This window comes from Haliotis asinina, chromosome 10 (assembly GCF_037392515.1).
Source record: "Haliotis asinina isolate JCU_RB_2024 chromosome 10, JCU_Hal_asi_v2, whole genome shotgun sequence".
Classification (NCBI taxonomy): domain Eukaryota; kingdom Metazoa; phylum Mollusca; class Gastropoda; order Lepetellida; family Haliotidae; genus Haliotis; species Haliotis asinina.
In genome coordinates, this window is record NC_090289.1 from 22,027,058 (window position 1) to 22,043,339 (window position 16,282).

Sequence of the window (16,282 nt, forward strand, 5' to 3'; positions counted from 1 at the left end):
AGTGACATCAGATAGAAACAGCCTGTTCAGTGTCATTTGGGAATATTTCACATGTTTCCTCACAAACGTGTATATCTATAATCTATAACCGAGACATATTGACTTCAATAAATCAGTTTGCCATGTGAACTATCTCTATATGTTGCTGCCTAAAACACTGTGAGGAGTCAGGTGACATTGCATGCAAATGGTCTTCGGCAGGCATCAACCTATCGACAACCTGTACATGATTTAACGAAACCGTTCCCTAATATCAGGATGCCACCCACAGAAGAGAAACCGTTGTCCATAACAATGATAATGATCTGTACTACTGACCTAACAACGAAGTCCAGTCCATAAATCATTTTAAAAACTGTATGTCTGTAGCTCGATATTCAACCTTTACACACTTCGTTCACGACTGAATATGTGATGTAGCAATTTACTGCTTTAGAGTTGATGTAAAACGCTGACCTACAGATAACCATGTGGTAATATGATGACATCACAGTAAATAATGACGGCACTGAGAAGTGACGCATGCGCCAAATGGATTCTATTCCCATAAACTCCAATTTAGGACAGTTGTATCCGTTGAACTCAACTAATGAACTCCAACATTTATATAAGTGTGTTATTTGTGTTATAATAACAAGGTAAAATATTCTTTTGAACAATTCTTGACTAGTTGTAGTGTATACAAAAATTGGTAACAGGTTCTAAATGTGTTGTTATCTATAAAATGAGAAGCAATTCCTCAGCGTGGTTCTATGTACTGACAGTCAACCAATCCTCGGTGTGGGTCTCTCTGATGTCTGTGATATAGTCCTGAATGTGTTTCAAAGGGTTCATCATCAGTGTGGTTCAGTGTCTAACCGTATGAGCAATATTACAGCATTATCACGACCGGAGACACTAGAAATGGGCTTCACATATTGCACTCAAATGGAGAATTGAACCCGTGTCTTCAATGTGATGCGTGAATAATGTAACTACTTGGCTAATCCATTGCCCTTCTCTGTAATGACTGTGAAAAGTCGTCCATGAGGTTTTATGCAATGGTTGCGTAACAGACGTCAACGTAGTGCCGTCCAGTGACGGGGTCATGTCGTATTTCTATCTAATGACTGACAACGATATTCAGTCCTCATGCAGTTCAATCAAATGATAGTAAAACGACCATTCCCACTTGCAAGCCAGTGCACCTATGCTGTTGGCAGTAGCAAAGAGACAGTCTCGTGTTTCCCTTTAGTACGGCATTTGTTTGATACGTTTCATTGTCCTAACGTCCATGTGGCTCCAAAACGAATGAGTGACACGGCGAGGCGAGAAGCATGAAGCCCACGGGGGTCACTCGGATCTCCCTCAGATGCAACATTCAACATTGTGCACACGCATAGAAATATTCACCCTTCCACCATTATATCACTATCACTTTCATCATAGGTCCGGTCAGGTACATGTATTCACCCTTCTTCCTTGAGAACATAGTGTGAAATGCATCGGAAACAGATTTGTCGTAACAGTTCTGCGTCTGCTATTCGATAACTTGATTCAGTATCATGATCAGCTATGAGGAATTTCCTTGCTGTTGTACTTTATACACATTTTGTATAATTCAAAACCTACTTATGGAACGTTGTTTATGTGAAGTTTGTGAGAGCTGAGCTGTATTGTTTATTTGAAGTATGATTAATAAAAAATCGTCTGGATCTTATTTTCATTTGTATGGAGAAAACGGATTAATGAGTGAGACAGCTGATTAAGAGAAGCAGACGATAAGCGTTAAGCGGAGCTGGGCAAGACAAGAAGGGATATGTATGGGCTTGGATAAGGCTACGAGATCACCAAACATCGTCATCACTCCAGTGTAGGTTTGACAGGTTACGGCTGTTGTCGTGCTGTCATCTCCTGTATGTTTGTGTAGTCAGTAGTAGCCAGGCACAATGGACAAGTGGAATACGCCGGAGTCTCCCACAGGCCTTTCATCACGGGTAACTAGCATATTTAGGTAAGGTACAACCGTAAGTTGTTTTGGCGACTCGGTCAAGTTTTGCAATCCAGGCAGTTTGAAATTTGATAAATGATAATTACAACGTAAACAGGGATGAAGGGAAGATCTGAGCGGGATGACCAGACCAGACCAGACAGCGGGGACAGTTGGTCCAGGGGGAGGTGGTAGGTTTAGGAGTTGTTTAGATGCAGCGAACAGTCACAAGTATTTTAATGACGCTCTTTACAACGGTCTCTGGTCGAACATGAAGGAGAGCAGTCAGGACGTGCAGGGGACCCCATCCCGACAATAAAACGTGCGTTGCTCTTCTTAGTCATACTGGCAGGGGTTAGGAGGGACATGCCATTAAAGCCACACAAAGGCTCCCCAGGGGAAAGTCATATTCACGGCCACTTTACCGGAAACACCCATCCCTTTATCCCGCACAAATCATGAAATGCTTCGATTTAGTAGAACAATTAATTCCCATAATTGTTGCATAAATTTTCTGAACTATGTCCATTTATGAAATCTTCTGAAATGATTTTGATTAGATGACTTTTATATTGCACAATTACTACTACGATGAGTGGTAATCAAGTTTGGTTTTGAACATGGCTACTGTACGTCCGTGTTTGATGTACTGCTGTTATATCCCAAATGTGCCTTGCGTCAAACAGTAGTGTCACAAGCCACTCATATTACACTGCATTTATTTCTTAACTCTGCGCGTTTATTCTCCGCTGGAGGAAACAATAAAGTTAAAACAGATTTAATAAGCATAATCAAATATTATTTGTTTTTTAACAAAGCAGGCGATCACTCACGCGTTCATTGATGTCATTATAAAGGGCAGGATGCTCCTCAAACTGATTCATAAAGTCCCTTTTTTCTGTTGTCGGCAGGAGCAAAGATCATATGACACAATACGTACTTAAACAGTAACTGAACCATCTAACACATCAACACGAAACACATGTCATCCACTCACCTATATATATATATATATACATATATATATATATATATATATATATATATATATATATATATATATATATATATATATATATATATATATATATATATATATATATATATATATATATATATATATATATATATGCCAACACTTCAGACACTACAACAGAAATGCCTAACTTGTGTCATATCAAACACTACAACAGAAATGCCTAACTTGTGTCATATCAAACACTACAACAGAAATGCCTAACTTGTGTCATGGTATTAATCACTATAATAGAAATGCCTAACTTTTGTCATTTAATCAAAATAAGTTGTGTAAGAAACATGAAACTCAATCTGTATAACTCTAAAACCGACATACCTTAAATATATTAGTTAGGTCGATATACCTAACGTGCGTACAACGTCATTATCTAGAACTATTGACATTACGTATTCCAAGGCTTTGTGTACCAGATAAACCATACGTACGTCAGTACGAAACACTGCAACTAATATCCCCTTCTACTTTCAACCCAACCCCACCCCATCCCACAAACACAAATACATGCATAAATTTTCTATTTTAATATTTTATGAATTCTCATGATTACATGTACATGTTAGTGTTATTAACGAAATTGCTTTTGCAATAGTACATATGGCGCTTTGTTGACGGACGTATACCTAGGTTCTTTGTCCACCCATTGTTAGCGTTCCTAAACGTTTTTATCGTTATTAGTTCAAACCCTAAATATCTTTTTTAAGATGACCATGTGTGTTAAGAGATATTTTCATTAAGAGATATTTTCATATCTGTTTGAAGTACACAAAGTTAAACACATGCATGTAAGAAAACTGTCCTATATTTTGAAATGTTAAGTTTATTGTTAAACATTAGAAAACACGTGGAATCGTTGGTAACTATAGACACAGACCGGTGAGACTGACAATAAATAATTGCTGCCTCCACAGGCGTATATGTGTATGGAGTGAAAGGCAAATTTTAATTACGATACGTTGTCACACCCAAACACAACCCCAAACTATTTATATGCAATACTTCTCACTACAATCACTCCATTTTTGTAGTTGAATATGTTATTCTGTACCCGAATGCGATAAATAATACTTAGACTGTATACCATTTCCATTGAGATCAACCTTTCACAACGTTAATCAGTATTTAATGGTTCAGTTATGCCAGTGCTGTGGGGTGATATGAGATGATACGCCTAGTTTACAATATATAAACCAGGAGGGGTAAAGGAACTAAAACAATATATATCGAAAAGGAAATTGTAAGTTGAACGTTCTCAGTTACCTTGCCTTATATACAACCCAACACCCCACAGAGGTGATGTAATATGGGCTGAAATAACTGGTATGTATGTCAACACGAATGTTGAAATAATAATGTACATCTCCATAATGAACATATAACTTGGTATTTGTTTCTCTACGGTAGTTTGACATTCAGTGAAATAACCTAATGATGCAAATACAGTTTACATATGCATGGCATCGAAACAACATGAGTATGTCCATCCTTAAGGAACATTCGAAAGAAATGCATGCCAATTAAATGTTTAAAGCCCCTTTCAGTACAACAATTAGGTGTTCGACTTATGGCGACCACAAAATGTCAAGATTTAAAATGTGTTTTAAATGTTTAAACCATGCATTCAAGAGATGAAATTAAACGTGAATCTTTTGTTTAATTGATCCTAAACTGTACTATGCATGTGGGCCTATTGGTCTCACATACAATAAACATTTGAATTTGAATAAAGTCACATTCTGAACTAACTGTTATTGTAAATGAAATATGATGCTGATGTACCTAGAATAAACAGGAATGTTTTTGCTACACGCTACACGCCAAACAAATACACCTATATAGTGTAAACTATATATATCGAATAAATGATTAACCACATCAATATATATATAATAATCATTTATTCGATATTTACAGTTTACACTATATAGGTATATTTGTATATTTGTATATATATACGCAGTTTCTGGATGCACTAACAGATCACTTCTCAACTTTAGACAGGCCATTAGGCTTCTATAATGCTGAAACATCCCATGTCCATTAGTGAATGACCCTTGGAAATGATGAACCCACCGACTGATGACATCTCCTACCAGGTTCTTGCATGTAGAGAACAGTGGAATTCCACCGAGAAAACAACCAGATTATATAAAAATGTACTGCAAGTTAAAGAAACCACTGCTGTTTACATGATAATCATAAGATATTTCAGAATCTGATCGTGTTTAGTGATACACAGGAATAATTTTCGTACACATTTAAGTGTCGCGTCATAATTTCACAGTGACTTATTGACCCCGATACCATATCATGAGTCTAGAAAATAACCAAAAGAGCATATAAGAGCTAAACAGCTACAGTGCTACGGTTCCCTTTGACGAGACAGCTGTAGTTCTACAGTGCACCTTGACAACTTGTCCTCTTCGTTTGAGAGTTACAGTGCTACATTTCTCTAGTGAAACAGTTACAGTATTATATTCCTCTCTGATGAAACAGTTACCGTGTTACATTTTTCTCTAATGAAACAGTTACAGTACTATATTTTTCTCTGGTGCAACAGTTACAGTGCAACAGTTCTATCTGATGAAATAGTTACAGTGCTACATATTTCTCTCTGATGAAACAGTTACAGTGCTATAATTCTCTCTCATGAAACAGTTTCAGTGCTATATTTCTCTCTGATGAAACATGGACAGTGTTATATTTCTCTCTGATGAAACATGGACAGTGTTATATTTCTCTCTGATGAAACATGGACAGTGCAACATTTCTCTCTGATGAAACATGCACAGTGCAACATTTCTCTCTGATGAAACATGGACAGTGCAACATTTCTCTCTGATGAAACATGCACAGTGCATCATGTATCTCTGGTAAAACATGCAAAGTGCTTTTGCCCCTTTTATAAAACATACAGATTACTAAACCAGTGTCTTTGAGAATCCATTTAATACGCTTTGAAACAACAAGTTGTAAGATAAATGGTATCTCACAGACACGACTAAAGTAATCTGTTTCTTACACACCATACAATCGAACTATTTTATGGTCGAATAGATTCAAAGGTCACATTTCCTCATCGTAGCTCCGCAGTAATACAGAACGCCACGTTATGAATGAGTGACGTCACTTGCCTTCCCAATCACTACTCATCCTCAAGGTGGCCCCCCAGCAAAAGGTTTCTGCCACATCTTCGCGTCATTAAGGCAATAGCAATAATACAAATATGTAAGGTGACAGAAACTCTAACACGATGACCTTACCACGTAAATGTGGATGATTTTAATTCATGCAAGCGTAAAATATTTGAGCGTGTGACGTCATGGTTATTGTTTGGTAGTTGTCGTCATCAGAAGATTGTTTTGGACATCTCTTCACACTGGGCATATGTACTCGTGTACCAGTTTACGTTCAGTGATATCCCATCTGCCGGAGCCCAAACCAGTGAATGTGTAATTATGTGTAACCCGTGTGCTTGAATGTGACATTGCTGAAATTATGTTCCTTATCGATGGGGGACTACTCTTCTTCGCCGAGGTGCAGGCTTCTCGTTTTCCCAAGCCAGAAACAGCCACTTGGAACGTTAAGAAATTTACGGAGTTGTCAGTGTGAAATGTGAGTTGATTACACCCTGTATGTTATGAAGACACGAACTTCGCATTATCATTCGTCGGAGGAATATCTTAAAAGCAATCACTTGTGTGTAGATTAATCGTACTTGCACATTTTCGAGTGAATAGAAAGGACGACTGTCCCGATTTGCACTCATGAAGCATCGCTAACGTACTGTGGTGTACATTGTTTCAACGACTATGTTTTGGTTCTGACTGTCATGAATGAACACTGGAATCACACAGTAGCCTGGAGCGGGAAGTGGACCTTTATCGAAACAATCATGTTTATCAGTGAAAAATGTCACCTTCAACACTTCATCCAAGATGCAATGAGGCAAATCGATCTCCCAACGGACAGGCACAGACGTTACCGTGTCAGGTATATTTGCAAGACGATACAAGTCATAATATATGACACTTGTCGCATCTGTTCAGTAAAAGTACCAATGATGTATATTTTAAATATTCGAAGGGAATCCCCGGTGTTATCTCTAACGCCGATTTTCACATAATTGTTCTCACAGGTATCACTGACTGTTCGAAACCCTGATTAGTTTAGAAAAGGAATTAGAAAATAACTAGATATATATATATATTCTGTATGTGTTTCATTGTATGAAGACATGTTTATGTTGCAATTGTGAAATTAACAGATGTAGAGGGCACGAGTAACATGTTTCTGTTCGACTGGAGCATGAGTAACTTATCAAGGAATTTTAATCTGGAAAGCAGTCCGTCATGTTTTCACCTTAGGTCGTTACCATGGAATAACCAATGACGAGGTTAGAAATCGATCTCACACATATGTGTGATACCAGGTTTCTCACCTACAGGCTACAGAGCTAAATGTCTCGTTCGCAAAACACATAAAGTGTTATATTTCTTCATAATGAAACAATTACAGTGCTATATTACTCCTTCATAAACCAACTACAGTGTTTCATTTTCGATTGCCGAAACTTCATGATGAGATATGTAAGTCTACTTGCGAACGAAAGGAGGTAGGAAAATCGAATTATACCGGTTTTAATGGCGTTTTGTAATGAAGCAGAGATATAGGCTAGAATATCTTATATTGAGCTGAACCTTCGTTGAGAAATGCACGCTGGAATAATATTTCAGTAAATTCACAATAATATTGTCGTGACAATCGATTTCTAAATATGAATGATTGGTAATATTGTGGCTGGTAGGCCTGTTGGAGGTATATGGCTGGCGGTTCCAGGTATACTGGCGTTAGTAAAAGGTATCTGAATGATTGTTGAAGGTATATGGCTGACTGTCCGGGTATAGTTGCGTCAGTACTAGGCATCTAAATGCCTGTTGGAGGTATATGACTGACTGTCCGGGTATAGTTGCGTCAGTACTAGGTATCTGAATGCCTGTTGAAGGTATATGGCTGACTGTCCGGGTATAGTTGCGTCAGTACTAGGTATCTGAATGCCTGTTGAAGGTATATGGCTGACTGTGCGGGTACAGTTGCGTCAGTACTAGGTATCTGAATGCCTGTTGAAGGTATATGGCTGACTGTCCGGGTATAGTTGCGTCAGTACTAGGTATCTGAATGCCTGTTGAAGGTATATGGCTGACTGTCCGGGTATAGTTGCGTCAGTACTAGGTATCTGAATGCCTGCTCGAGGTATATAGCTTTCGGATCAAGGAATACTGGCGTCAGTACCAGTTACCTGAATGTCTATTTAAGGCATATGACTGACGGTTCCAGATATACACTACCAACAACACGGAATACAAGACTAAAAGGAAAGAAGAGACTTTGCTTTAAAACCACATGGAACATTTGTCGTATTGCAGGTGCGAATTCATATGTTTTCGTTGTGGATGATCTGTGTGGTTACTTGATGATATACTTTAATGCGTAGACGTGCCTTATTCTAAGAGCATAGCTTCGTACTTTCACGAACCACATACCAAAAGTGAACTACAACCACGATGAAGAGAAGATGTTTCAGCGATTTGCACAACGCCATGTCCTCATTAGCAGAAGCAGTCACGCATACCGGTTGTAAATAGATCAAAAGTAGTATACGGAGGCAAAGCTAATTTTCAGAAAAATAGAAAACAATATTAATTACGGTGAAACTATTTTGTAAAATTATTCAACTTATCTCCAGAAAGGGACTACAATCTTTTCCAAAAAATATTTGAAGGTGAATGAATCTGTTCAGGACTAAGTAAACCATGCTTTCAACAAGGTCCAAGAAAAGAACATAGGGAGAAAACCTTATATTTTATCAAATTTTACCCCATTACATCAATAGTGATCGTGCGTTTGTGCGTTGTATCTGTCGGATAAATACATTAGTGTCAACTGGTATGTGCTGGGCGTATCCATCATGTAGAATATATACACGTCAAGGTGTCTACTGTTATGTGTATGTGTGTCCATCTTGTGATAATTGTACATTTGAAGGTGTCTACATGTATCTGCCTGGTCGTGTTTTTTATGTGATGGATACATACATAGGTGTCATCTAGTATCTCACTGGTGGTGTATCTTTTGGATAGATACATAAGTGTCTGCTGGTAACTTCCCGGTCGAGTTTTTATGTCTGATGGATACATATATCTCCAAGTGTAATGGCACCAGGGCACAATTCATAGATGGAGACAGGACACTGGATGAAGAGAGGGACATTGCACAAATGAAGACAGGTAACATTACATAGATCGAAAAAGGACACTGGACACAGGTGAAAACTGGTAACATTACACAGACGAAGACAGGTAACATTACACAGATCGGAACAGGACAATGGACACAGATGAAGACAGGTAACATTACACAGATGAAGACAGGTAACGTCACACAGATCGGGACAAGATGACACCGGGCACAGATGAAAACAGGTAGTCACGATATGGCTGAAATATTGCCGATGTGACGTTAAATATTAACTTAACTCACGAAAACAGGTAACATTATTCACATCGGAACAGTACTCTGGACACAGATGACGACAGGTAGCATTGCAAAGATGAAGACAGATAACATTACAGAGATCGGAACAGGACACTGGACACAGATTAAGACAGGTAACATTACACAGATCGGAACAGGACATTGGACACAGATGGAGACAGGTAACATTACAAAGATGAAGACAGATGACATTACAGAGATCGGAACAGGACACTGAACACAGATGAAGACAGATAGCATAGCACATATCGAAACAGGACACTGAACACAGATGGAGACAGATAATATTACACAGTTCAAGAAAGATAGCATGACACAGATCGGAACAGAACATTGGACACAGATGAAGACGGATAACATGACACAGATGAAGACAGATAACATTACACAGATCGGAACAGGACACTGGAAACAGATGAAGACAGATAACATTACACAGATCGGAACAGGACACTGGACACAGATGAAAAGAGGTAACATTACACAGATTGGAACACGACACTGAACACAGATGAAGACTGAACATTACACAGATGAAGACAGATAGAACATTACACAGACTGGCATAGGGCACTGGACACAGATGAAGACAGATAACATTACACAAATCGGAACAGGACACTGGACACAGATTACGACAGGTAACATTGTACAGGTGAAGACAGATAACATTACACAGACCGGAACACGACACTAGACACGGTGTAGCAGTGCAGTACTGAGACAAGCTTTAGTACACATATGGAGCCAGGCCACAGTCATGGAATCATGGTGCTTCCCGTTTGAGAAAGAACACTCTACACAGCTGGACGGGGAGCCCTACCCACGGGTTCAAGCAGGACACTAGACATACGAGGGGGTATCAAAATGTCCTAGTTATCAACGAGGCGTTTTCAAGATAGAAACATTATATTGATTTCTTGTCCTTAAGACTTCTCTACATAGTCACCATCCAAAGTGACACGTTTCTCCCAGCATTCCTTGACCTTGTGCAAACCGCTTAAATAGATCCCTGATTTCATGGAAAACCAACACTCCGTCTCTTCAATGACATCACTGGTATCGTCGAGACAGAACATCTTACACAACTTGAAGCAGGATATCGCACACAGTTCGAGGTGGGACATCATACATCAACTTCAGGCAGGATATCGCACACAGTTCGAGGTAGGACATCATAAACAGCTTGAGGCAGGACACCATACAAAGCTCGAGGCAGGACATCATACAAAGCTCGAGGCAGGACATCGTACACAGCTCGAGGCAGGACATCGTACACAGCTCGAGGCAGGACATCATACACAGCTCGAGGCAGGACATCATACACAGCTCGAGGCAGAACATCATACATCAACTTCAGGCAGGATATCGCACACAGTTCGAGGCGGGACATCATACACAGCTCGAGGCAGGACATCGTACACAGCTCGAGGCAGGACATCATACACAACTCGAGGCAGGATATCATACACAGCTCGAGGCAGGACATCATACACAGCTCGAGGCAGGACATCATACACAGCTCGAGGCAGAACATCATACATCAACTTCAGGCAGGATATCGCACACAGTTCGAGGCGGGACATCATACACAGCTCGAGGCAGGACATCGTACACAGCTCGAGGCAGAACATCATACATCAACTTCAGGCAGGATATCGCACACAGTTCGAGGCTTGACATCATACAAAGCTCGAGGCAGGACATCGTACACAGCTCGAGGCAGGACATCATACACAACTCGAGGCAGGATATCATACACAGCTCGAGGCAGGACATCATACACAGCTCGAGGCAGGACATCATACACAGCTCGAGGCAGAACATCATACATCAACTTCAGGCAGGATATCGCACACAGTTCGAGGCGGGACATCATACACAGCTCGAGGCAGGACATCGTACACAGCTCGAGGCAGGACATCATACACAACTCGAGGCAGGATATCATACACAGCTCGAGGCAGGACATCATACACAACTCGAGGCAGGATATCATACACAGCTCGAGGCAGGACATCATACACAGCTCGAGGCAGGACATCATAGACAACTCGTGCTAGGAAGTTATTCATTTTCGGTTTCTGTTACGGTAATCATCACATGCTGTTAACAATCTAAAGAATGAAACTAGATTTTGGAAAGTGTAACGTACAATTACATCTGCAATGAATACTCTAGAAAAAGAAGGACTAAAATGTCGATGAAGTTGACTTCCATGCACTTTGAATGACTACCATGCACTTTGAATGTGACGTATTTATACCTCGCTGCACGTCTTTTCTGATAGACCGACCGACAGTGTCAACACCTCAGGTTGAGTATTAGATGGAATGACATGCTTAACACATCTCAGAATTTTGATACGTGTTCTCATATTAATCTGTGTACTCGCGCGCGTTACAGCATATTGAGAACTATGTGACACAGACGTCGTTTAAATGGGTTTGCAAAATCAGGGTTGAGAGTGTTGTGTGGAAGAGAAGCAAGTCAGGCCCACCCACGGAGAGAGAGGAAGGCAGGTGGCCACGGTACGCCACCTCTATAAGGCGGAATACTTCACGTATATTGCAAATATTTCTCTTCCTTTTTAGCACGGACCATAAAGCCTCCCCCGTCACATGTGAACGGAGTTAGTGAGCCTGAGGTGTCGGCGGCGGTGGCGGCAGTGAGTGTACGGGCCGGAGGCATACACCCGGGTCGGCTTATCACGACCAATCTGGCGACTTGTCGCACCCTCAACGAAAGCGAGGATAAACTGTGTTTTTGAAGTTAAAATATTTGCCTTGGGCTACCTGTTTTGGGATTACATCTCCCCAACAATGATGCAGCGATCCAATGATTTTCATTCGGGCAGCAACCTTTACGGAAATAGACGTACCAAAGTGAAATGTTTGAACGCTGATATTATCAGAATATGTTATGCATAGCTGTTAACAAGCCGACGATAAGTTCTCTAAAACTCCTTACAATATGGCCTTGTATCACATTGTCAAATACAACACGCATACTTGGTTAATAATGTCATCACACATGCCAGCCACTGTAACTGGGATGAGAGTGTCACGTTGGGACAACACGTAGGTGAAAGTATGCAGCCTTCACAGTTAAGTGGCAATCCTTAAACACGTCATTAATTTTGCCTGTGTTTGAAAGGTTCATAAACTGAATGTTAACGAGACTAAGGAGAATATAATTACAGCCATCATTAGACAGAGAATCTTTGCGATGGCGTTTCTATGGTAACGTTAAGTGATTTATTTCTTACAGACAGTGATTGTTGCGTCAACTAGTATCTGTAGAAAATATCTGCCATTGTCATGAACTAAAGTTTACATGAAGGTGTATTTAAACGTAACGCATAGTTTGGATGTCTGCATGTTTCTTGAGAGCATGACAATCAAACATATGTTGTTTTTTGTTTTGTTTAATGTGAGAAACAATCATTGTTTAGCTATCCTAAAACCACATTTGTTTAACAGTATATAATGCTAGGTTAAGTTGGACCGGTGAGTGGTTTTACGTTGTTTGGCGCTACATTCTACGAATTAATACTTTATGATAGGGACCAATCTTCGGTTGACTTCAGGAACAATCTCCAACACTGTTATCAATCATCTAGTGTCATCAGAGCATCGCTGCTTCATCGCAAGTCAGTGCAAGTCACGGTCATATCCGATATTTAGAGCGGACAGGTTAACAATAAGCACTGACAGACGAAAGACCAAATATAACATATTCTGTAGCATCACATTTACATCAGTTGAAGCGCAGTTACTATTTCCCGCTAGTATTACATCATGCGTGAGTGCGTGCATGCGTGCATGCGTGCATGCGTGCGTGTTTGTGAGCACGTTAACGTGAACATACACTGGGAATCCAACGCATTATTACCGGCAAAACGTTGTGTAATCTGTCGCCGTATGAAGGTAGGGGTGGGTGAAGTGTGGTTGATGACAGCTGGTGAATACCGTGACCCTACCCCCATCCCTAGATAAGTACATCCGGTAAAACATAGGTACATGTATTTCTTAGATATGCGATCGCGCCCGTCTCCCACGCCTCGAGCACAAATGTGAATTCCCCATGCAACTGTTGTACAATGCAGCACACATTACATCATTGCTAGATCTAACATCAGTCATACATACATGGGCCAGATACAGCAAAACGATGCCATGCACATAACGCAGATATCGATCGAAAAGAGTTTATTGATGTTAGTTTTGTCATCCCGTGTATAATACGTACTGCCACTCCAAATATATGAATAACTATGTATGGGAAAGTGCACATTTATTGTATGACTGTCACCTTCTGACTTCTGGCTGTCTGTGATATGAATACTACAAGTACACCGCCATGCTTTCTGCTGAGTGTATAACATAGAGCCCAGGGACTGGCAATCTATGTGCCGTTGTACAAAACAATATTAGCTCTAAGATCTAGTCTATGTCTATGTTAATGTATGAGAGTTATGATCACCTTAGATCGCATTATACAACGGCGCTCTGGCAACATGGCACAATCGTCAACCATGATCTCGTGTTTTGGTCACTTGCAGCTCAATCAGAAACATACAAGTTGAAACACTGTGTAGTAATCTGGATTAGAAAACTTATGGTCGATAGTAGTTCCTACTGTCACTTCAGGACAAATCTCCCGTCACTGGAGATAGATCTAATATCTTGTCACAAGACACACTGATGTGATATGCCGTCACTAGACACGATGATCTAATATCCCATCTCCAGACACAATGATCTTATATCTCGTCATTAGGCACAGTGGTCTAATACTCCGTCACCAGACATAGTGATGTAATATCCCGTCACGAGACACAGTGATCTAATACCCTGTCACTAGACACAGTGATCTAGTACCCTGTCACTAGACACAGTGATCTAATAATCAGTCCCCAGACACAGTGATCTGACATCCCTTCCGCTAACACAGTGATCTAAAATCCCGTCCTTAGACACAGTGATCTCTTATTCCGCCACAAGTGATGTTACATCTCCAGACACAATGATCTATTATCCTGTCCCAGGCACAGTGACATAACATTGGGTCTCCAGACGCAGTGGTATAACATGTACATGTGTGGCCATGCAAAATTTCAGCGATTAGTTCGATTCCACTTGAGAATTAGCATGGACGTAAACTGGTAAACAACCATTATGTAAATTGGACTGTCCCAATGCTGCATACGTAATGAATACATTAGGCAGCTCCACCAATCTCAGTAATCCACGACATACAATCAGAGACAAGTTCACGTATTCATTATGTAATGCAGGCGACCGGTCCATGATTACAGCAAAGGTTACACTTTAGGAGAAACACACTAATAATGATTGCAACATCGACAAGTTTTGTATAACATCAATATTTGTAGATGACATTAAAATGTTAAATTTTGTGTTGACACGATTTTTAATTACTGTTCACATAATAACATTAACATATCAATATACAATTATTTACAATGCAATCGCATATATTTAACATCTTGTAAATATATTATTTGCGCCCAAAACTTTACAGTTAAAACTTCACTTCTATTAATACCGATTTATAGGGAACTACCACATTCACCGTAAGTAACGTCACTGACAATCAGAACATATCTATATCCTTTATGAGTATATTTTGCTCCATGTATTAATAACTTGTTGTGTGACTATTTTATGTATATGTTTTTTCATTCAGACTATTGCAAGTGGATTAAAACATTATGTTTGCTCTCACAAACTGTTTTACCAAACATTTTTAATACAGTAACCGTAACAGTAACATCCCCTGTGCAATAAATCCTGGTAACACATTGTCATGTGTTGCCATGTACAATGGTATAACATTATCATGTGATGCCATGTACAGTTGCATAAAATTGTTATGTATTACCATGCACAGTCGTATAACATTGTCATGTGTCGCCAAGCTGAAAGGTATAACATTCTCACGTGTTGCCATGTACAGTGATATAACATTCTCACGTGTTGCCATGTACAGTGGTATAACATTGTCATATCTTGCCATGTACAGTGGTATAACATTGTCATGTCTTGCCATGTACAGTGGTATAACATTGTCATGTCTTACCATGTACAGTGGTATAACATTGTCACGTCTTGCCATGTACAGTGAAATAAGGTTGTCATGTGTCGAAATGTAGAGTGATATAACGTTGTGAAGGGCTGCCCTGCATAGTGGTGTATCTTTGATGAGATTCAGACAACATCAATACCTGCCTTGCAACCCTTATACAAACGCCACCACAAACGATATAGCGGATGTAACCCTAATGAAAATATCAATGTCTTACCAAACGTCAAACACTTCATCATATAGTTGCATACTTTATCTGAAGCCTATAATTCGAAGTATGAAAATGAAATATATCTGTTACATGACCTTTGATGACCCTAAGATAGCAATGTGAAACTGAAAAGGAGATACCCTCTAGCGGCTGGAATACTCCCCCGTGGTCAAAACATGGTATACACACTGAACCGTTATATTCTGCTCTGTGTGCCCGTGTTTTCTAAGTTCTAGAATGTATTGCACAATTTCCCTCTGAAAAACATAACTTCGACGTCGATACTGACGAAACGTTAACAGTTGAAACATACTGTTAGTTTCAAAATAACCAGATAAGGACTATGCTTTCGTTGTGTAATCTGTAGGTTATTTGTGCAATCGGGTGAAATTTAAAGAGA

The 16,282-nt window shown here is 39.8% G+C and overlaps 1 protein-coding gene across 1 annotated transcript in view; it reads left to right on the forward strand.

The window, feature by feature from the left end:
* LOC137298861 (protein Wnt-10a-like) overlaps positions 1 to 16,282 on the forward strand; it is an 87,290-nt gene that overhangs the window by 13,927 nt on the left and 57,081 nt on the right. The gene's annotated exons all lie outside the window — the stretch shown is intronic.